Genomic DNA, 23,102 nt, shown 5'->3' on the forward strand with positions numbered 1-23,102 from the left:
TAGAAAAATGAAACCTTGTGGGGAAAAAGATTCAATTCCATTGTCTACACAAAACCGACCGCTGCACAGTTGAAACCAATTTCCTGAGACCAATATGACTTCTGAGCTACAATGCACCAGATCGGTAGTAAACAGTTTGTAGACTGGCTGTCATTGAATTGGCAGTCGCTCGGATTCCTCGTTGTTTTTTCTTTCAAATGTTGCAACATTCTATGAAACCTTGCCGAATAGGACAAACTTAAAATCACTCAAAATACCAGCTACAATGGTATTGCAACACTACTGACAGTTCCTTGGACAATTAAAGCGCATCTATTCTGCATGTGTAGAACATATTTTTTTAATACAAAAAGCGTATAATATTGTGCATGCGTATAACCTCCCATTAGTGCATCCTGACGAACAAGAGCGTTTAAGGCCAACGTTGCAGGAAACAAATAATAAAACACAGAGAAATACGGAATCAAAAATAAACTGATGCATTTAGAATTACTTTCAGAGGACATTTACATTTGTTGCATAATAGGGAAGTTCCGAAATATGAAGGTTTTCATTTATCCAGGAAGTCGTATATGATTTCTGTTGTTGATGAATTAAGCTTCGTATTCTCCGAGCATTTTCTTTGACTGCATCTTTATACAATATGAAAGGTCAGGGAAATTCCTATGTGACTGCTAAAGGTCAAGGTCATTCATTATATCCTATCCAGTCCGTCCTAAACACACATACTCTGCTCCTAGGATATGCTATTTTCGTCCCAAATTTTCTCAACAAGTACATGACGTCACAATTTAACTTTTCGTATTAGGTCCTCGCCGTGTATCCGTGCATTGATAGTTTTCGTATTTGGTCCTCGCCGTGTATCCGTGCAGTGATAGTTTTCGTATTAGGTCCTCGCCGTGTATCCGTGCATTGGTAGTTTTCCGGACTTGGTTTGGTTATTTCTATAGTCACTAAATTAAAATTCATAACCACATGTTACTGATCAAGTTTGTTGACCTATTTTTGAAAGAAATGTCAACCTTGAACTTACCAAACAAAGATTCCATAGTTCTACGGACTTTTCTTTTGTCTATCCCTGCAGCTATTGAATTGAAAAGTACATGAACTTATATTTATATTACAAATCGCATTTTCCTCTATGAACCAACCAATTTCTGCGCGCGACACAATCCGTTCACATTGACTATGAACTAGCTTAAAGCACGCGACTGAGAGAGGTAATGATTTGAAAAAAATAGAACATCTGTTACAAAGATCTCGCAAGTCACACCTTTGGATTAAGATTGTAATCTTACGTGGATTATCATCCCAATCTTGCGATCTTCTACCTCCAAAATACAGTGCACCTTGCAATGTAGATAAAAGGCAGGGTGAGACGAAATGTGACGTCATGTCTCTGTGTTGACGCACGTCACAATAACTACTGTGACAGAGGCTAGGGGTTCATTTTATGCAACAAAATAGAAGCAATGTAAACAAATGGCGTTTTAGTAAATGAATATAAATATTGCCCTATGCATGTGGTACATGTTTTACAAACCACCATATAATGCAGCAAAGTCTTGCCTTCATTGCCAGAAGACACGTTAAACCACAGTCTTCTCCGCAACTACACCTTAGGACAGGTATTAATCTTGGCAGGCGAACTACACTTTACATGTACACAGTGTAAAACCCTAGTTTCGATGTGTCCCATGGAGTATCAGTCCTTTTAAACAAAAATTACCATACACCTTCTGTATACAACAATCTTTGGAATAGAAACAAATAATCAATTAAGTCAGCATTCCGCCAGTTCTATGGTCTCTATAATCTACCTGTCGTTAGATTGAACGTTGTCTTTCATGTTTCACTAATCATCCAAGATGCCTGATACATAAAGTGCGATGTACATAATTCTCAAGATGTTTATTCTTTGTATGGCGTTACTGGCGGCAGTGATTGGAGGCTACCTAAGGACCACCTCATTACAAAACAACTTCACAAAACAAGCTGTGGCGACACGTTGAGAGGCACATTGTGCAATGGATAAGCGCAAATGCACAAGCGTCACAAAAAATCAAATCATCAAATTTGTACAAAGTATAGATAAGCGCAAATGGTTGGACATCCAATCCAACTCAACATGTCAAACATATAACAATTTCGTGCAGCGAGTATGCGGGAATACTGACCGTGACGTCACAAAACAACATATTAAACTCATTATAATGATATCAATGCACAGGGTGCACATTAGTTATGTACAATGTATGGCACCAGTTCATGGTTAACATGGCTGTGTAATATAGAGAAATAGACAGTTCAAAAGTCAATGCCAAATTATTCAAGAATAGTTGCACTCTTCCATTGGAGTTGGGGTGCGACGAAAGCGCCACTTGCAAGGGCCATAAACATGACACTGCAACCACCACCAATGGAGAGCCCAACGTTGGTGATCTCAACTTCAATGGTCACCGCAGACCAGTGGTGGTGTTGGTACGGGATTAAGCTAGGAAGCCATTGTCATTATAATCGATTGGGTTGCACCTGAAAGTTGTTCAAAACTAAATCGTTACCTAGTTGGTACAAATGATCAAACAGGTGTGGTGATTTTGGGCTATGTTGTGGATGTTTTATTTAATGACCACCCCTCACTGACAAGAATTAGATTGCTTACATATCCGTTCAACTTCGTATCTTTTTCGCAGCCTTAACATTACCGACGAAAAAGCTCAAGAACGAGGACCAAACTAACTAGACGTCAGGGAACAAGGCACCAACTTCCGCTAGTGACGTAATAAGAATCAACAGCAAACGTTCGGTACTTTTCTGGCCAAGATGTTTGTCACGCAGTATAAAATAAGGAGAATTTGAGAACGACCCTTGAATTGTTAGAATACGGAAAGTTGGGACAAGCCCCCCCCCCCCCCCCCCCGAGTCTTGAAACAGCACACCAAGCTGTTCTTTAGACGATGGAAGATCAAACGATTACAATTAGCTATATAGATATAGTACAATTTTACGTGATATCGATGTATCAAACGTTTGAATTCCATCGCCCTGATACTTGAATGACATCCCTATGAACACTTTGCGTAGCAAGGGTGGTTGCTGCCCCTATTCCGATGTATTATATTTGGTGCTTTCAATCCCCAGATACAAAGACACCACATTATTATTGCAATAAATTGATAGCGACTTGGGTTGTCCACCAAAGTACATATAAGTAAACGAAGTGGATGTTTTAGAAGGGTGTATTTCCAATTCTGCATAACTGCAAAGGCACATGCTGCGTCGCTAGATGCAAGAGTGCGAGTGTTGTTCCAACACCCATTGGTCTGTCTTAGAACGTTTGATTGCCAGTTGGATTTTGGCTTGTTGTAACAAAATGTCATGGAATTTTGGGCAGTGTAGCCACTGGACTGTGTAAATTCACCAATACGTAAGAAAGCATGAAACGCTTATATCAAACCCTTTTACTATTTATTCGAAAAATAAGATATCTCTTTAAGTCAAAGAGATATCTCTTCATTTTAAGAGATATCTCTCTAAAAAATAGATATATCTTTCACTTAGAGAGATATCTCTGACACTTAAAGAAATATCGCTTATACTGTAAGATATATCTCTTTTAATTAAAGATATATCCTTCACTTTGAGAGATATCTCTTTCACTTAAAGAGATATCTTTTTCACTTAAAGAGATATCTCTTTCACTTAAAGAGACATCTCTTTCACTTAAAGCGATATTTCTTTCCCTTTAAGAGATATCTGTTTTACTTTCAAAGATATCTCCTTCACTTAAAGATATATCTATCTAAGAATTGATAAAGAGATATCTCTCAAAGTATAAGATATATCTCTTTAATTGCTGAAAAAGAGATATCTCACAAAGAGAGAGAGAGATGATATATCTCTTTCCAATTTTTTTTTATTAGTTTGAATACTTAAGGAATTCTCCTTAAACCGGAAGCCCGCCAAAGCAAATCTTACCATTGTGTCTGTAATCTCGGGCCAAGATTTTGCGTTTACCGCATGTGAAGTGTATAAAGGTAAAAAAAAATCCAAAGACAATTAATTGATAAAATATATGAGCTAGACTGGATTTACATTTATGTTATCCCAACCTCTTCAACCTTTTCCGCCATTTTTACACTAGAAGTATTTCGATTGGTTAAAAAATAGGGTTACATCATATCAATGGCGATGCAACAGGGAGAAGTCATTATCATCACCAGGGGGAAATCTGTTTGATTTTAGGAGATATCTCTTGAAGTTAAAGAGATATCTCTTTTTGAAACTCAAAGAAATATCTCTTTAACTTAAAGAGATATCTCTTTTTACATTGACAGAGAAATATCTCTTTACGCTAGAGAGATATCCCTTTCTCTTTTAGAGATATCTTTCTAACTTTAAGAGATTATCTTTTGTTTAAAGAGATATATTTTATAGTTAAAGATATATCCCTTTTGTTTAAAGAGATATATCTTAGTTAAAGAGATATATCCCTAGCGTAAAGAGATATCTCTCTAACTTACAGTAGATATACTTTTCTAGTGTAAAGAGATATCTCTCTTATTAAAAGAGATATCTTATTTTACGATTTGATGGGAAAAGGGTTGCCATAAACGCTAGTGTAAAGGCAGATGTAAATTGGTTTCATATATAATATGACCTGTTTATGGGCAGCCGTGTATCTTTATAATTAGGGTTTCTTAGATACCATGTAACAGTTTTCTAATGAAAAAGTAAGCATTGTACCCCGATAGGACAAAGTAAGAAACAAATATTCCAATATAATGACATTGCTAAAACTTTAAGTGGCATAAAGGTACAGATCAAGATTGTAGCCATATGACAAATGGTACACTGAAATGAACATCTGACTCAAATTTTGTGACATTGATCAATCAATCGATGCTAAAACATTGATAAAATTTGATAAAAAGAATAGGAACACTGTAACGATATTGGAATTCATTTGCAAGGGTGTTTTCGAAAGACAAGTTCAGCTTGCCAGATCAACAAAGTTCATGAGAGGAAGCACGGAGCATACGCTAATTTCAGAGTAGGTTTACAAGACCGGAAACATTCCGAAATAACAAACACTAAGCACGATACCTTGAATAAATGCGCATATACTAGACAAGTTATTATATGCGGTATTGTTAGGCCGGTCTTTGAATACTAATTTTGTCTTGGTACCATTACATTTACATAATCAAGACAAAGGGGTTATTCCTCCTAGTCATCTGAACCCACATCTGATGTTTCTCAGGGGTGCGTATTTGCCCTATTCTCCATTTTCAATTTTGTATTCTTAGAATTTGTGAGATTGATCGATCACTATTCGCTTTCCTTACCATTTCCATATAGCAGACATTTACATTTTTTTTTTCTGTTCACCCAAATAAAGATTTCAGAAATACTAAATTTCAGTTTATAAATTTACACGTCCATACACTTCTACTGTATCTAATTGTACACGATCCTTTGTATATCTGGCAAGTCTTACACTATACAAATGCATCATTTTTTAAAAAAAATCTACTTATTGTTTTATACACGTCTACAGTGATGGGGAATATGGCGGGAAATGGTTGCATTGCTTTGTCCTCGTGGAGCTATGCGGTCTCCAAAAGATTTGTTTTCCTAGTTTAGTTTACTGTTATATTTGAATATCGGATTATACACGAGGTTTATCATTGTAATCATGACAGATCCCTCACCAGACATCTCTATCGATCAGTATTTGAAATCACAAACAGATTTGGCGTTGGTCTATCTTTGTAGTTCTGCTGTTGATCTCTCCCTGTAACTAATAAGCAAGTCAATACACCATAACAATGATTCAGATATTTTGATGTTCTGTACATAGGTTGCAAGGGATGGTCACAGAACATAAGAGATGAGTTCGACGACAAACTACTGGGCTGGAAAAGAATACAATGGAGTTGTCAATACTGCTATTTATGAACACGGCATGAAATGCTTTCATCTGTTTTTGAAATTATTATTTCTTCTCGGTTATTACCCGGGTAAGCAGAATAAATGAAACATTAATTTAATTTATGGTTCCATGCTTTATCCACGACATCGTTTCAGTGAACTAACAAGACATTGTTCTTCATATGAACAAGACCGATATAGCATTAGTACTGGTCTAAACGGTGTCTAAAATGTTCCAGGGAGACAGACTTTAAGAGAATACGTGTACTTATATTTGAGATGTTGTAATCTCCTTTTAAATTCCATGAAATTGCAGATGTACCTTTATTAGTCTAAATATTCCATTGCTGAAGAATTGGTGGGTGGGTTTGGGGTGCGGCGTTGTTGTTACAAGTCCTTTTCAGTATGAGACGTCACCAGCTGTAGGTGTTCAAAGGGCCACAGCATTTACCCTGTGTATGGCACTCAGGCCCGTAGCAGAGAATATTCATCAACTTGTCAACGCCTGCAACTACACGGGACTTCGGTTTTTAAGACCTCAACCAAAAGACTCGCGTCTCTCACTTCTGAATGCCTAGGGTATGGAGCAGTCACTTGCTATTTGGTTTAACGGGTGCACGAGCGGAACTGGATTTCACGACTTCCTGGTCACGACCAGCGCAACTGGCAAGAATTGTTGTTAAATATCCTATAGATCATCAATATCATACGGTGGTGAAACCTAGTGTTATCCATGAGTCAATATTTTTGGCACTTCATCTACCTGGACTGCTCGTAAAATCTCTACTGGAGCGAAAAATGCTCTCAAGTTAGAGGTAATCATATAAACAAACAACCAAAAATATAATATAACAAAGTCATAAAAGAATATGATTGATTGCAAGAATTCTGCTTCAGTGGCATAAAAATTAAATATTTAATCTTCTTTAAGAAATAAAGATCTGAGGAGACATAACGTTTTCTGCATAGAAAAATTCTTTGAACTATGTTATTTCAATATCGACCTTGGTTTTTAATAACAAACCTTTGGGATTTCATTTTCATTCAGTGTTTCTTTGAACATTGCTATTGAATGCTAATATAACGACTACTGATGAACGAGGTGCACGGAGTTCCGATTTTTCATGAATTTAACCATAATTGATACATCAGCATTAAGGCATTGTCTCTGTTTTCACATGTGGTTTTCATGTCATGTTCCATAAAATATGGGAAAATAAATCTGCAACTCAATGTAAATGTATTGCTGCTGTGATCCCCCGAAACCTTAATGGTTTCGTGATGCAAATGGAAATGAATGCCGTATATTTCAATCAATTAATATTGTTTTTTGAAATATCAAATTAGAAAAAGTGTGAATTGGACCTTCGTTGCTATTGTTCAAGTATTGGTAATTCAAACTGTCATAGAGTTGGCATGAGCAGCCATGAAACATTAAACATACTAAATAATTATACAATAGGAAAGCAAAATTTATTTTCTACCGAGTGTTTGACATTCAATTTTATTACTATTTTATGTTATGATGTCAAAATACCGTTCAACATCAGTTTCCCATAAATACAAGTTTATTATGTAAAACTTTTACGGTACCAATTTTGATGCACCAGATGCGCATTTAGACAAATAATGTCTCTTCAATGATGCTCAAGCCGAAATTTTGGAAATCCGATATAACAGTAAATTTGTAAGAACTAAAAAGAAAAACAGAGTGCCAAAGACTCAAATTCGTCTAAGAATCAGAGCTATGCATGAGGGGGATAATCCTTAATTTTGAAATGAATTTCTAAATTTTATAGCTGCAATTAATTATACATCCTTATTTTCAAGCCAATAAAGAAGTACTTAGCTACTGGGCTGTAGAGACCCTCGGGCACTAACAGTCCACCAGCAGAGGTTTCGACCCAAGGGTCGTAATGTAAAACTTATACGGTACCAATTTTGATGCACCAGATGCACATTTAGACAAATAATGTCTCTTCAATGATGCTCAAGCCGAAAATTTGGAAATCCGATAAAACAATAAATTTGTAAAAACTAAATAGAAAAACAGAATGCCAAATATGATATTTTTCAAACTAAACCTTTTTTCATGTTAAGCGTTATATCTGCAACTTCAATACAATATTTATAAGAAATGATTCCCAAATATGTTGCTTAAAGTAATTCCACCCTCCTGTGATGTCATCAGATTTTGCAAAATCAATGATTTCTTTACATTTATGCGTGATAGGAACATACATTTTGTTGGAGTCTTTCCCGATAGTTATTGTAAAAATCTTGTTAAAAATAAACTATTTCAAAAGTCTAAATTATAGATGAATAATCAATGATACGTTTTAAAATATTGAATCCAAGGGCAATAACTCTGTTTCTATTGATTTCTTTATCAAGTCTATTATGCGATAGATTTCCTTTATTTTTACAGACATTTTGTATATTTTTGTGAAGATACACTTTCATGAAATTGTTATGAATGCTACTATATCGTCATAACCAGTTTGTATGAAATTTTGATAACGCTGTTTAAGGAAAATTGCAATTTTCTGACGGTGATAGATGATTCTGTTTATGTACGTCTCGTATCTTAAAAAGTGTGATGACATATGTATTTTATTTGATAACTTGTTAGTTTTAACTCTAATGAATGGAAATAAATACATTTTTCAAACTTGTATCAGATTAATATAAACTGCGAGTATGGAGTTACCTTAAGTTTCAGACATTGTGACAAAGTTAAGACAACATTCTGATTACGTTTAACAACTGGTCACGTTTAACAACTTCAATACGAGGGAACAATTCTCGACAGGACGTGCAACAAACATGCAAACGTTTAACAACTTCAATACGAGGGAAAAATTCTCGACAGGACGTGCAACACACAAACGTTTAACAACTTGAATTACTAATAAACCGAAATTGTTAACTCCTCTTAGAGAGAAACCAAGCGTCTATAGTCCTCTTCATCAAATGAGTAATCGTAATTTTTTATCCTTTATTCGGTTTTTTTCAGCTAGACTTGATAAAAACTTGTATTTGAGTAACTTGAACGACTGAAGGAATATACTACTTTTCATGAGGAGATAATTAAAAGTTATAAAAAGTCCGAATAAAGATCTAAAAATAACAATTCTTTGCTTTTCGTCTCCTATCAGTAGATGTACGATTACATGTTATGATTCCAAGAACTAAACAAACATGTTACGTGGTGCGATTATTTTTATAGCGTCATAAGAGCGACACCATTTAACGATGACGCCATATTCGAGGTTCATAACGATGACGTCACATCCTTCCGTTTCAGCTACCAATGTAAAGCACTTGAACGTAATATATCGTACATACTAGCTACTCTGTTGCGTTATACACTGAATCTTAATTAATTAAAATCATTTACACATACACGTATTTAGCACTGAGTGTAATCAATGAGGCGCATCACATCATGACAATTGGTATTCCACTTGTCACTGATTTTAGTCACTCAGCTGCTCCATTTCTCCTTTTCTTCGGTTCGTTCTTTTCTCCACGTGGTCTTTGGACGCACTAATGTACATTTTTCTGACTTACAGCCACTATAAAGTTTACTCTCCTTCCTCAGGTAGCGTAGTGCTAAGTGCGATCGCTTAAAAACCGGATGGGTTCAAACCTCAACCCCAGCGGTGGTGTTAAATCTATACTTGTCAGATGTTGCTTCGGAAATCGTCCGATTGGCATGAGTCTTTTGAATATGACCTTAAAAACGGAGATCCCGTACCACGGTAAGCATCGACACAGAAAGAAGAAAACCAATTCTGTGACCATAACCTCCATACTTTGGTCAAAATTTTTGGCACTTCACCTAAAACGGGTGACGTTTCTATATGAGTGAAAATTTTGAATGGGACATAATCAAACAAACATAGTTAGCACCCACATTGGGATTTGGCCTATCCAGTTCCAGTGTCTCCTCACCACGTCGTCGTTATTGTTCAGATCTGTCGTCTGTTCTGTCAGTTCTCATAGTTGTGGCCATTACTACTTACTTACTGGCATGTGGGGCAGCAAAAACGTTTACCACTTCTGCCTGTCCTTGGTCAACTTTTGTAGACTTCCTCATGAGTGGTCAAGCCGACTCATTTCCGATTAAATGGTACGTCGCCACTTTATCTTAGGTCTTCCTCTTTGTCGCTTTCCTTCTGGTGTCCAGAGAAGGACTGTCTTAGTGTGGTCTTGTTGATATTTTCTCAAGATATGCCGAATACATCTCCACCTTGTGGCCATCACATACCCAATATTCATCTCAGGAACTTGAATTGGAAGCTATCCAACTTCTCTTCGGCTCTCATCATTTTCCAGGTTTCACATCCAGGTAGTACTAATGTCTTTCACAGCTTGATCTTAAGTGTTGCGTCGGGTGCCTCTAGTTCTTCGTTTGTTTGTCAGAATGAAGAATGCTCCTCGCGCCATGTTTCGTATATCTTGGATGAATATATTTTGTCCTCCTTGATTGTCGCTTCAAGGGAGACAAACATTTCCACATCTTCTTTTCCCTACCCGAGTTTGACTTTCTCATCGTTATGTGTTTGTCATCATATTTTTCTCACTGTTGAATAGTTCCATTTCCCAGTCTACAGACCGCTCGTTTCAGTTGTGAAAGACCTCGGGTTCGATCCAATATTTGAGTAATTAAAACAGGTAGTGATTGTTCCATCGCCCGGTGTTCGCGTTACACGTGAATGTCGCGGGTCATCAGGATGAGAAGTCCCTTGTCACCTTCGCTGCTAAATACACCTGAGCGCCTAATACTGATCTGAATTTAAATTATGGCACTTCGTTTAAGCTTATAACGTTTCAGATAGGGGTTAAAGATTCTAGAATGGACGGTGAACTCCAAACAAACAACATAATGTTCTTCACCAGTCTATCAGTCTAACTCTGCATGTACTCATACTTTAAAGCAACTACAGTAACAATACATAATTGAAAAAGTCCAGTTCCTCTAAAGAGGAGGCGGCGTTCCATCGAATTCCTTGTTTTTGCTCTTTTGTAGCAAAAAACGAATACCATATAGCGGTTTTTACGCGGGTCTTAAATTTAGCAATTTGCTGTCTCAATGGTATGCTTATAATTTTAGCGGAATAATCTTTTGCGGACAAGGAAGAGTTATCTCTCTTGAAAACACTGAAGTTGCAATTGGGTGCATATTTGGCGAGTGAAATTTTGGCGGAAAGCTATCTAACTGCTGAAATAAGCCAAATTTATCACCACGCGGAAAAAATCGCCATACGGTAAGAAATCCAGTATTATACACCCTTGTTTCACTTATTCAGTGTTTTGAAGATATTCTATGGAATAATTAAACGGATTAGAGACAAGCTCTTTCATCTTACTAGCTCCTCTCCTTAAACATGTCATACAGATTGGATTAGAAAATCCCCGATAAATGCAAATTATACAAGTGGAGCAAGGTTAAATAGCATAGTACATAGTGATTACTTTATTTACATGATCCATCTATGAATTTATGAACAGCAGTAAAAATACTGGTATTGGTTTGTAATGACAATTTTACATTATCCCATAGTCGCAGGCTTGTATCTTTTTTCACCAAATTAAGCAAAAAGAGCCGATTGAAAAGAATATTTCTAGTATTTGTATAATTTTTACAAAAATTAATACGATTTAAGATATAACTCTCACACCAATAAAACAAACCGATTACAGCACTGTACATATTGTTCGATAGTATTACACGTAACTATGCAATATACATGGGCTGAGTTAAAGAGGATCGCCCAGAACCGTGTACGTTAGAGGAGTGTGGTTACGGCCCTATGTTCCCCAGAGAACCCAGAGGGTTAAGTAAGTAAAGTAAGTATGCCATATAATTTAAAAATAAAGGTTATAATCATAGTAAAGATTTGATTTTAACCTCTGAATACACGAGTAATTTGCTCGCATGACAAATAGATTGTATATTTAGAATATGGATGAAAAAATATAACAGAAACACAATATAAAATGGAGAAACATTGAATCGTCAGAACATGAAATTATCCCATTTGCTGCCTACGCGTACCAGGCCTGTTTTAAGATGTAACGGCTAGCACTAAAACATCAACAGTTAGGTCCTTGTTAAAGGCGATTACGACATCCCTTGTTTCCAGGTTTCTTTGTTGGAAAATGACGCGCTCCGGGTCTGCGATTCTTCGTATTTCGGATTATATGCGAGTTTACTAATTCGTCATCCTGTAGAACGATGCCGGAGTAACCGCCTTTATCAGCGACGTCTAAATTAAACTAGGTCGTATTCTCTCTGGGTTTTCCGGTATGCTCGTAAAACGTACATGTGGGCGTCAACCATACTGCTCCAATTCGTCTATTTGATGGAACAATTTAAAATTTTCTGATTCAATATGTCGGATCCTTTCCTGAATTAGTAACTTCAATGGCTACTAGTTGTGTGGTGTCTTCACGTAAATATTGCTAGACAGCAGCCGCGATCTTTTGAATGTCTTTCTCAGGTATAAAAACTTGGTGGGAAGCAAATATTTGTGGTGGGTAATGAGGAAAGGCGGCGAGGCTTTATGCACCTACAGTAAATACATGCTCCGTAGGACTGATGGGGACCTTCTCACAATGGTCAGCTTTATTGCCCTGATTATCTGGAGGTTATTGTTGGAAAGTTGGGGTTTTGTCATTGATTTTTGTATTGGGTTGCCGAGTCCTAGACAGCGAATCTTGCTCCAGAGGTGGAATTTCCCTATCCCACACAAGTAAATAATGAAGAATTATTTTTCTCATATTTTACCTATAGTTTATTACACAAATTTAGGAGCTTTGAGAAATTCTGAATTATCAAAATTCTCATTCAAACTTTGATGCAAAAACTAATTAGATAGGCAGAAATAGCATACCCGAAATGCACTCTAAGTGTAAACTAAAAACCCAAGGTTGTCCACCAGAAAGCTCTACTCGCACAGAAAAATCTCACATGGCTGTCTCATATGGGTAAAGTCGATCTCACACTGGTGATAATGTAAGAAAAGTGTGGCATGTTTGCTGCGCTTGTCAATTGCTGTCTATAGCTCGTGGTACGTGTAGACGTTGTGATTACATGTATCCTAGGATATTGCTTAATGATTTGGTGCAAGATCACAAGATATCGAATATACATCACAAGATATTGAATATACATCACAAGATATCGAATATACATCACAAGATATTGAATATACATCACAAGATATCGAATATACATCACAAGATATTGAATATACATCACAAGATTATCGAATATACATCACAAGATATTGAATATACATCACAAGATATCGAATATACATCACAAGATATTGAATATACATCACAAGATATCGAATATACATCACAAGATATTGAATATACATCACAAGATATCGAATATACATCACAAGATATTGAATATACATCACAAGATATCGAATATACATCACAAGATATTGAATATACATCACAAGATATTGAATATACATCACAAGATATTGAAAATACATCACAAGATTATCGAATATACATCACAAGATATTGAATATACATCACAAGATATCGAATATACATCACAAGATATTGAATATACATCACAAGATATCGAGTATACATCAGAAGGTATTGAATATACATCACAAGATTATCGAATATACATCACAAGATATTGAACATACATCACAAGATATCGAATGTACATCACAAGATATTGAATATACATCACAAGATTATCGAATATACATCACAAGATATTGAATATACATCACAAGATATTGAAAATACATCACAAGATTATCGAATATACATCACAAGATATTGAATATACATCACAAGATTATCGAATATACATCACAAGATATTGAATACATCACAAGATATTGAATATACATCACAAGATATTGAACATACATCGCAAGATATTGAACATACATCACAAGATATTAAAAATACATCACAAGATATTGAATATACATCACAAGATATTGAACATACATCACAAGATATTGAACATACATCACAAGATATTAACAAGAGGCCCAGGGGCCTTATAGGTCACCTGAGTATCATGTAACAACCTTCCAATGTTTGAATTAGGTTTGTGTTTAAATATAAGAATTTTACTTTTAGATGGAAGAAACATTGAATAGCTATGTGGTCATGAAGTACATGTGTCATTTTTATGTTCAATCAATAATCCTTTTTAAAAAACCTAGGTCTGAGACATCATAAAGAAAAGGGTTATTTACTCCTTAGATAAAACCAATATAAGAAGATTTTCAAAGAATTTCTACATTTTCACTATATGACCAATAGAGCCCCACCCTAACACAAGAACCCCTGCCCCAGGGGCCATGAATTTCACAATTTTGGTAGAGGGCTCAACGCTCATTATAATTATGCCCACAGTTTGGTTTCTTGATGTCCAGGAGTAAAGAAGAAGATTTTTTAAAATTACACTCATTTTGATGGTTTTTGCCCCACCCCTCAGGCCCCAGGGGGGCAGGGACCACGAATTTCACAATTTTTGTTCCCCTCCACACACAGATGCTATATGCCAAAATTGGTTGAAATTGGTTCAGGGGTTTCAGAGAAGAAGCTGAAAATGTTCAAATGTTAACGCACGACGGACGACGACGGACAAAAACAGATAGCAATAGGTCACCTAAATGATTCAGGTGACCTAAAAATACATCACATGATATTGAATAAACATCACAAGATATTAAGAATACATTTAAGAAATAAGGTATCATTTAAAAATATTTATCGGGATATAAATACGGGTTGGTCACGTGATCAAATTTGATCATGTACCAACCCGTATTTATATCCCGATAAATATTTTTAAATGATACCTTATTACTTATATTTACATTTTTGGTTGGTAACATTGCTGAATTGTGTTAACAACACGTTTCCATACATTTCAAATTGTTGACGTCCACAACGAAGCGTCATAGATGTTCAAAATGACGACAACACAAAACAAAGTTCTATAAAATGAAGAACTGTTTTAATTATTAAGACGCTAGAAAGGAAGTATATCAACATATACTTATACATTAACTCGGGAGTATATAATGGAAAACTCTTCCATATGTCTAATTTTAGGGGGTGGGGGAATTATGATTTAAACGGGGATGCGCAGTGTTACACTTAGAGTTGTGATGCGCTTTGACTTTTGAAAAGTGAAGACGTTGAAGACCGACTTTGAAAGATATTCTGTGGATATTGCGGAGTTAACAGAAGACTGAGATGGAGGAACATGAAGAACAGGGCGGCAGTCGTCAGGTGTAGGCAAATCTTTTATAGACAGGACAGAGGACGCAGCTCAGATGAATCTCCGGAAAGAACTGAACATCGCAGAGAATGTGGAACTGCACGAAGGTAAGGGACGGTTTGGATTTGGATATGTAATTGTTGATCAACATGAGCTCACTGAACGCTTCTTTTGACTCGATAATTTTTTGTAATAGGTTTTTAACGACGCCTCGCTTCGATGTCCCGACATAAACTTGGAAACCGACATCAAGCACTATGGCTGCTGTGGCACGGAAGCAGTGTGGTGTGTAGGTCTTAATGCACTTTGACGACTTATCGGCCATACATCCTGTGAATGACCTTTTTGCTAAAGCCTAATGTCATCGTCTAGCAGTAAGTACAATTCCGCATCACCGAGGACCAGGGTGAAGTTGTAGCAGACGAAATTTTAGACATACATTAGGCCTAGTAGGCTAGTAACTAAAGACATTGTTTACAGAAATGTTTTTATCAATTATTGATGAAAGTTCACTGCTTGGAATACAAATAAAACCGTAAATACATATTGTGATGTTGATTTCATCTATTGAAAGATTTCTGTAGTAAGTGAGAGCGATTGCTAGATGTGTATTGCCTTAGTAAAAGTAGTACCTGTTACCTACTTTTAACAAATGTTCATACGCACAGCCGTGACCTCTGTTGACCCCGTAGTAGATTTATCCAGAAATAAATACGTATTGCTCGTAATAGTGTTATGTAGGAGAAAACAGTTGCAAATGTAAATATCACAAGATATTGAACATACATCAAGATCTATTGATCAACCCTTTTACATCTCATTTTGTCATCTTTGGTTTTCCTAACAAAACACACAAGGCTGATCAAAAGAAAGTACTTCGAGACAATGTTTGATTTTGTGAACATTATCAATTTTTAACCACAATAAGATCATTTGATGTAATGTACTTTGTCGGTAATTTGTTTTAAAACGTTCGGGAGCGGGAGGGGTGCCGGTAAACTAAAGACATTCTCCACATGCCTTGTATTTTAGGAGCCCTTGAAGTTGTCGCTATCTCAGGAGATCTGAACTGAAGCATGACCAACTACAAACTCGAGTTGAAATGAGACGGAATAAATATTCTGTCCTTGACTTGATAGGAAATAAATAGATTGGCTTTTATTGACTCCGGATACTTTTAATACCTCTACAACGTAAGAATCAAAATATACCACATCGTACCATAGAAAACTCGACCATGCAGCGATAGTTGATAAAGTGAAAAGACAATGTATAAATTTCATTAATTTTCATTAGTTTCAGCTTTGTTCGAGCTACTGAAATTTATTATTTTTTTTAAATTATTCATTCTCCAAAAAGTATACACGCCAAATGAATCGATGAAGTCTAGTGAAAGGCATTTTCTTTAAATTGACTTCTACCACTTCTACCAGTTAGTCGCCTCCGTCATCAAGTTGACTATTCTACCGCGTTAGGGGTACACCCTAAAATTTTGTAAAACTTTAAAACATAGTATCTACAATTAAAAAGAGCAATCTGGTATTTGCCAAATGGTTTTGCAGCCGAACTTTGAAGGAATCAAGATTTGTCACTAGCATCGCTGAGGTGGACAAGATATTCTATTCTTTGATGGTACTTGGATAAATAGATTCTTTCCTGGTTCTTCATGATGCAATCTGCATGGCTTGACTGTAGTCATTCTTCTTGTTTGCTGGAGTGGTATCAGTTTGTTGATTACGTCCACTTTCACTTTGTTGTTATGAAACTTATACATTGTGCTGAGTCTCGCTGTTCCTCGCCGTTCTTCTAGTGACGTCCACTCTAGTTGTTGTAACATGTCTGAAACAGATGAGGTGTTGCGATATCTGTTCAGAACATATCTTGCTGCCCTGCGTTGAACCATGTCCAGTTTCTTTATGTCAGTTTGGTAGTATATGCGTTATCTTATTCCATAGTGATTTATATGATTTCTCCTCCATACCTTTATTGTTGATGATGATATAACGCTTAAGAAAGCCGATGGGGTTGTTGACTTAAGATGTGGTGATGTTGTAATGTCCAGATACTTAGCTGATGTTACCCTCTCTAGCTGATGACCATGTAAAATGTAATTCTTCGGGACGATAGTACGGTTGTTGGTGACAGTGAGAATGCTGCACTTTTCATCGGCCATTTACATTCCCACACTGCTAGCTTGTTTAGATTTTCATGAACTGTATTTGTGTCGATATCTGATGTTACGGCGAGATAGACAATACTATGGTCGGTGAATAATGTGACTGTTGATGTTAGACCATCAGACATGTCATTGATATAGAATAAGAATAAACTATTTATACTCTCCCCGCGCACCTGTTCTCACTCCCTCTGTGGAGGTTCACGTTTGTTCTATTACGTATATGCCCGAGGAGATCATGCATCTCTTGCTTACTTATTTAGTGCATATTCTTAATTACTTTGTCTATTTAAGACAAAAGCAGATGGTGGAATTAGAGGCGCACGCCATGAGGAGCATTTTATAGACAATGGGAGCTTATCCCCATCACCACCCCTCGGCTATGACAACTTTTGCAACCAAGTCCAGCTCCTAGCCTGCTCGTGTGGTTTGCATCAAGCCCGGCGGAACTGCTACTACTGATAGGAGAAGGGGTGAAGGCGGGTTACCTGGCGCCTGAAAACCAGTGCTTTGGGTAGATGGGGCTCATCAGTCTGGGAGGACAGCTCATCTAAGAGAAGGAAAACTCTGATTCCAAACCTCTGCTGCCTTGCGGCCATACCCACTTATGGGAAAGGCTAGGTGAAGGAAATCACTGATATAAAAACCAATGGGCGGACTGTGCTCAATATCCAGGGATGGAAAGCAGTCTAGGAAGGAAATTCCAAAATTAAACCACCTTTCCTCGAGGTTATTAGAGGTTTGCGCAGGGCCAACAACCCTACCTATAAAAAAGTCAAGTTACAGAAGCATCAACGACAAACCAAAATCAACATAACCTGGGCCAGATTGGGCCTACTTCAAGAGGAACTATGATGCTGTGCAATGAAAGCCGAAAGGAAGCTGCAGGGCTGACTCCCTTTCTGACACCCAGGAAAACCATCAGACTGATGTCAGGGTGATGAGAGGAGCAGACGTTTCATCAGACCACCATCTGCTGATGACGGCAGTAAGACTACGCCTCAAAAAGTTTAACAACATGACAAACATGAGGACAAAGTACAACGTGAGTGTCCTCAAAACAAAGGAAGTGAGGACAGCATTCCACCTCAGCCTGTCCAACAGATTCCAGCCGCTACAAGATCAGCTAGAAAACAATGATACCAACATCGAGACCCAGTGGCAGCACATCAAGAAAGTGTGGCGAGACACATGTGAAGAAGTTCTCGGCAGAAGAAAGGCACAACACAAAGAGTGGATATCTGTTGATACCAAGAGAAAACTGGAGGCGAGGAAGGAAAAGAAAGCGGCACTGAACACAAGCCGGACAAGAGCAGCAAAGGCAAAAGCTCAAGAGGACTACACAGCCACAGATAAAGAAGTCAAGAAAAGCATCAGGAAAGATAAACGGGATCATATAGACAATCTGGCCAAACAAGCTGAAGAAGCAGCGGGACAGGGAAACTTGAGAGAACTGTATATGGTCACAAAGAAGCTCTCCAACAAGTTCCAGCAGACAGACAAGCCAGTGAAGGACAAGAACGGGAACCCTCTCACAACAACAGAAGAACAATTGAAGAGATGGGTAGAACACTTTGGAGAGCTATTAAATAGACCAACACCAGATATGCCTCCAGACATAGAACCAGCCAATGCAGACCTCCCTATCGACTGCGACAAGCCAACAAAGACAGAGATCAGGAGAGCAATTACCACACTTAAGAATGGAAAAGCAGCAGGGCCTGACGAGATACCAGCGGAAGCCATCAAAGCTGATACAGAGACAGCTGTTAACATCTTGCACAACCTCTTCAAGAAGATCTGGGAGGAAGAGAACGTCCCAGAGGAATGGAAAGAAGGCATCCTCATTAAGCTACCAAAGAAGGGTGATTTGAGGGACTGCAATAACTACCGGGGAATTATGCTCCTGTCAGTGCCTGGCAAGGTCCTCAACAGGATCCTTCTCGAGAGGATGAAAGAGGCAGTGGACCCAAAGCTCCGTGACCAGCAGGCTGGTTTTAGACGCAACAGATCATGTGCTGACCAGATAGCCAGTCTGCGCATCATCATCGAACAATCACTGGAGTGGAAGTCACCCCTCTATATCAACTTCATCGACTACGAGAAAGCGTTCGACAGCGTGGACCGTGAGACACTGTGGAAGATACTGAGACACTATGGAGTACCCGAGAAGCTCGTCTCCCTGATCCGTAACACCTACCAAGGCATGACATGCAGGGTTACCCATGCTGGCCAGATGTCAGAGAGTTTTGAGGTCAAGACAGGAGTTCGACAAGGATGTTTGCTGTCACCATTCCTCTTCCTCTTGGTTATTGACTGGATCATGAGGACTACCACATCAGGCAGGAATAATGGTATACAGTGGACACTCCTGACGCAACTCGACGATCTCGACTTTGCCGATGACCTGGCTCTCCTTTCACACAAACACAGTCAGATGCAGGACAAAACAACTCACCTTGTAACAACATCAGCAGGAACGGGACTCAAGATCAATTTGAAGAAAACAGAATTGATGAAGATCAACACCACTGTCCAATTACCAGTCACAGTTGGTGGTGAGCCCATCAAAGAAGTTGAGTCTTTCATCTACCTGGGGAGTGTGATGGACAGACAGGGTGGCACAGACCGTGACATCAAGTCAAGAATCGGCAAGGCACGAGCAGCGTTTACCATGCTAAAGAACATATGGGCCTCAAAGAACATACGCATTACTACCAAACTGCGGATCCTCAACTCCAATGTTAAGTCCGTCTTGCTGTATGGAGCAGAGACATGGAGAACGACCAAACAACCCTGCAGAAGATCCAGACATTTTACAACACCTGTCTCAGGCGCATCTTCAACATCCGATGGCCTGAAAAGATCACAAATGAAGAACTATGGAAGAGAGCAGGGCAGGAACCCATAGATATACAAATCAGACGTAGGAAGTGGGGCTGGATTGGACACACCCTAAGGAAGCCACCTTCCAGCACCACACGCCAGGCCCTGACCTGGAACCCACAGGGTAAGAGAAAGAGGGGACGTCCAAGAAACACCTGGAGGCGTGACTCAGAAGTAGAACTAAAAGCGCAGGACATGACCTGGCATGACGCCACAAAAGCAGCCCAGAATCGTGTTCGTTGGAGGACTGTCGTAGATGGCCTATGTTCCTCACGGAACGACAGGCCTAAGTAAGTAAGTAAGATGGTGGAATTCAATAGGTACATTTATAATAGAATTTTCCATGCAATGAAGTTCAGCCCCCCCCCCCCCCCCCCAACAAGAGGCTCGTGAACCGCATCGTTCAACTGAGTCGCCTTTCCCATGCTGTTGTTCACTTCTAGTATTTTCAAGATTTTTTAAAAATCGTTATTCTCATAAAGGTCATTTTACGATACATGTCTAGTGTAGCTGAGTACTTAATGGGAAGAAAAAATGATATGCAACATGTAGGTGTAAGCATAAATACTAGCCCTACCAACATGTTAAAAAAAAAAACAGACACAAAAAACCTGTCCCGTGTCATCTAAAGGCAGTAGACACGGAGAGAGGGACCGTGAACGATCACACTATTATTTTTCATCCGGGTTTCCTACAATATAACTTTTTTGCAGGTAACATTTTAGAAATAAATTACTTTTACATTCAGAATTTTTTTTAAAAATTTGATTCATTTAAAACTAAAATTACAAAATATCAAATTATGAATGCAAAAACAAAATGGTTAGACCACAGGGGCTTCTTATCCATTTTGTTCTCAATCTACATATAAATTAGATATTTATAGAGCACTATAATCCAACAACACTCAACATCCAAAGTGTCGGATCTAATACAATGTAGTAGATACGAGGTCAAATGAAAAAGGATATAAAAAGCACTGAAAATGACCAACGACACGAACAACAATGAATTGTAAAATTTTCAGGACAACCTCTCCCTTCCTCAGGTTGATAGAATATTTACATAGAAAAGAAAACTAAATAGAAAAGGAAACTAAAACTACAACTAAACTACAAAAGCTGATAACAAACAAAACGTCTACATATTAAAATTATTGAGTGTAATATGTGGCAATAGAAAAGATTGTTCCCATCGAGCGTCAAGACGGATCTGAACTGACTCGTCCTGTACGCTGGATTTTTTTTTTTTTTTTTTTTTTTTTTACATGTAGTTAGAAATAGATTAGATATTTATATATAGATTGAGAACAAAATGGATAAGAAGCCTCTGTGATCAGATGTTACACCTATTAGAAATACATAATGGAATAGAATTGTTAATCTGACAATATAAACATTTTTTCAGTCATTCATTCATTTATACTTTATTTTCCTCATGTGAGCATTATGTAGTTTTATTCAAATGTGTAAAACAATAAATAAAATGCAACCAGTCATGAATAATACATTGAAATATACAGAAAATAATGCTAAAAGACCTGTATTGAAAATACATAATGAAATTGTTAATCTGACAATATAAATATTTAAAAGCAGAAATGTTAAAATGAAATTGCGAAAACAAAATCATATAGAATTAAAATCATAACCAGAAATAAAAGCGTAAAATCAGATTGTTAAAACAAATTATAAAATGAAAACAGAAACCAAATTGTTAAAAACAAAAATCTACTAGAATAAATATTATAAACAAATACAAAAATATTAAAATAAAATTCTGAAAACAAAAGATAATATATGGAATTTGTTTTTGTTTTTAAATTTATTTACTAGCTCTACTGAGAGAGAGAGAGAGAGAGAGAGAGAGAGAGAGAGAGAGAGAGAGAGAGAGAGAGAGAGAGCATTTACTTGGGCTTTTTCACCCAGTCAAGATTTTTATACATCCAGTACTGATATATATGTATACGACTGGGCTTACTCAATCCGGGTTTAAAAAATTCCCACTGAAGGTTTTCTTCGCAATGTTTTAAAAAAAAACTCTTTATTGACGAAGATTTGGCATACCAACGAATTCTGGCCTGGAGAAGAATAAAATTAATGTCGAATGAAACTCATCATTCCAGGTATGTGGTGGAATTTCCAGTGACATAACAGGAAGGAACAGCAAGTCTCAATTAGTGTCCTAGTTAATAAGGTTTATCAACATTAGCAGAAGCGAAGTTTATCAATATTATTTCGTTGCCCCGAGACGCTTTGTCTAGAGAAAATTCGAACTGTACACCAATTGTCGAAGTTACTGATGTTAATTGAATTAATTGTTCGTAGTAACGTGTATTCATATACAAAATTACTCATTAAAATGGTTTTTATATGTCTTTGATCTCGTAATATGCAAGTAAAACTGGATCTAATGGGAAATAAGAAGAAATCCCTTCTTATTAAAACAACTGAATATCACATAGTTCAGATTTAAAGAAAAAAGAAAAGAAACCAAGGTTTACTATCAGATATGTATAATACAATCAGATAATGCAAGAAAAGGATAAAGAATCAGGAAATATATTCACCTGGATAAGTTAAGAACCATCAAATTCTGCTGGGTACAGTGCTCAGTAAATTAAATGAAATCTCAATTTGCAATATTTACATTTTTAGAGCTCTTGATGAATTTTATTCATTTATTTTAAGGGCTGAGAAATTCCGAATTCCAACAGAATGAGACATAGAATGTAAATATTAGAAATAACTTTCAGTTTTGAAATAGGTGAGGGTATGAACGATTTCTAGACGTTCTGTCCCATTATCAATCAAT

The 23,102-nt window shown here is 37.2% G+C and overlaps 1 protein-coding gene across 2 annotated transcripts in view; it reads left to right on the forward strand.

Annotated features, from left to right (window-relative positions):
- Nucleotides 1–22,319: 22,319 nt before the first annotated feature.
- LOC125683425 (leucine-rich repeat and IQ domain-containing protein 1-like) overlaps nucleotides 22,320–23,102 on the forward strand; it is a 38,148-nt gene continuing 37,365 nt past the window's right edge. Inside the window, exon 1 of one of the 2 annotated variants that reach the window (XM_048924562.2) lies at nucleotides 22,320–22,413. The gene's annotated coding sequence lies outside the window, so the exon portion shown is untranslated. Of the gene's footprint in view, nucleotides 22,485–23,102 lie in introns of both variants that reach the window. The other variant, XM_048924561.2, reaches the window with a different exon arrangement.

Source organism: Ostrea edulis, chromosome 6 (assembly GCF_947568905.1).
Source record: "Ostrea edulis chromosome 6, xbOstEdul1.1, whole genome shotgun sequence".
In the NCBI taxonomy this organism is placed as follows: domain Eukaryota; kingdom Metazoa; phylum Mollusca; class Bivalvia; order Ostreida; family Ostreidae; genus Ostrea; species Ostrea edulis.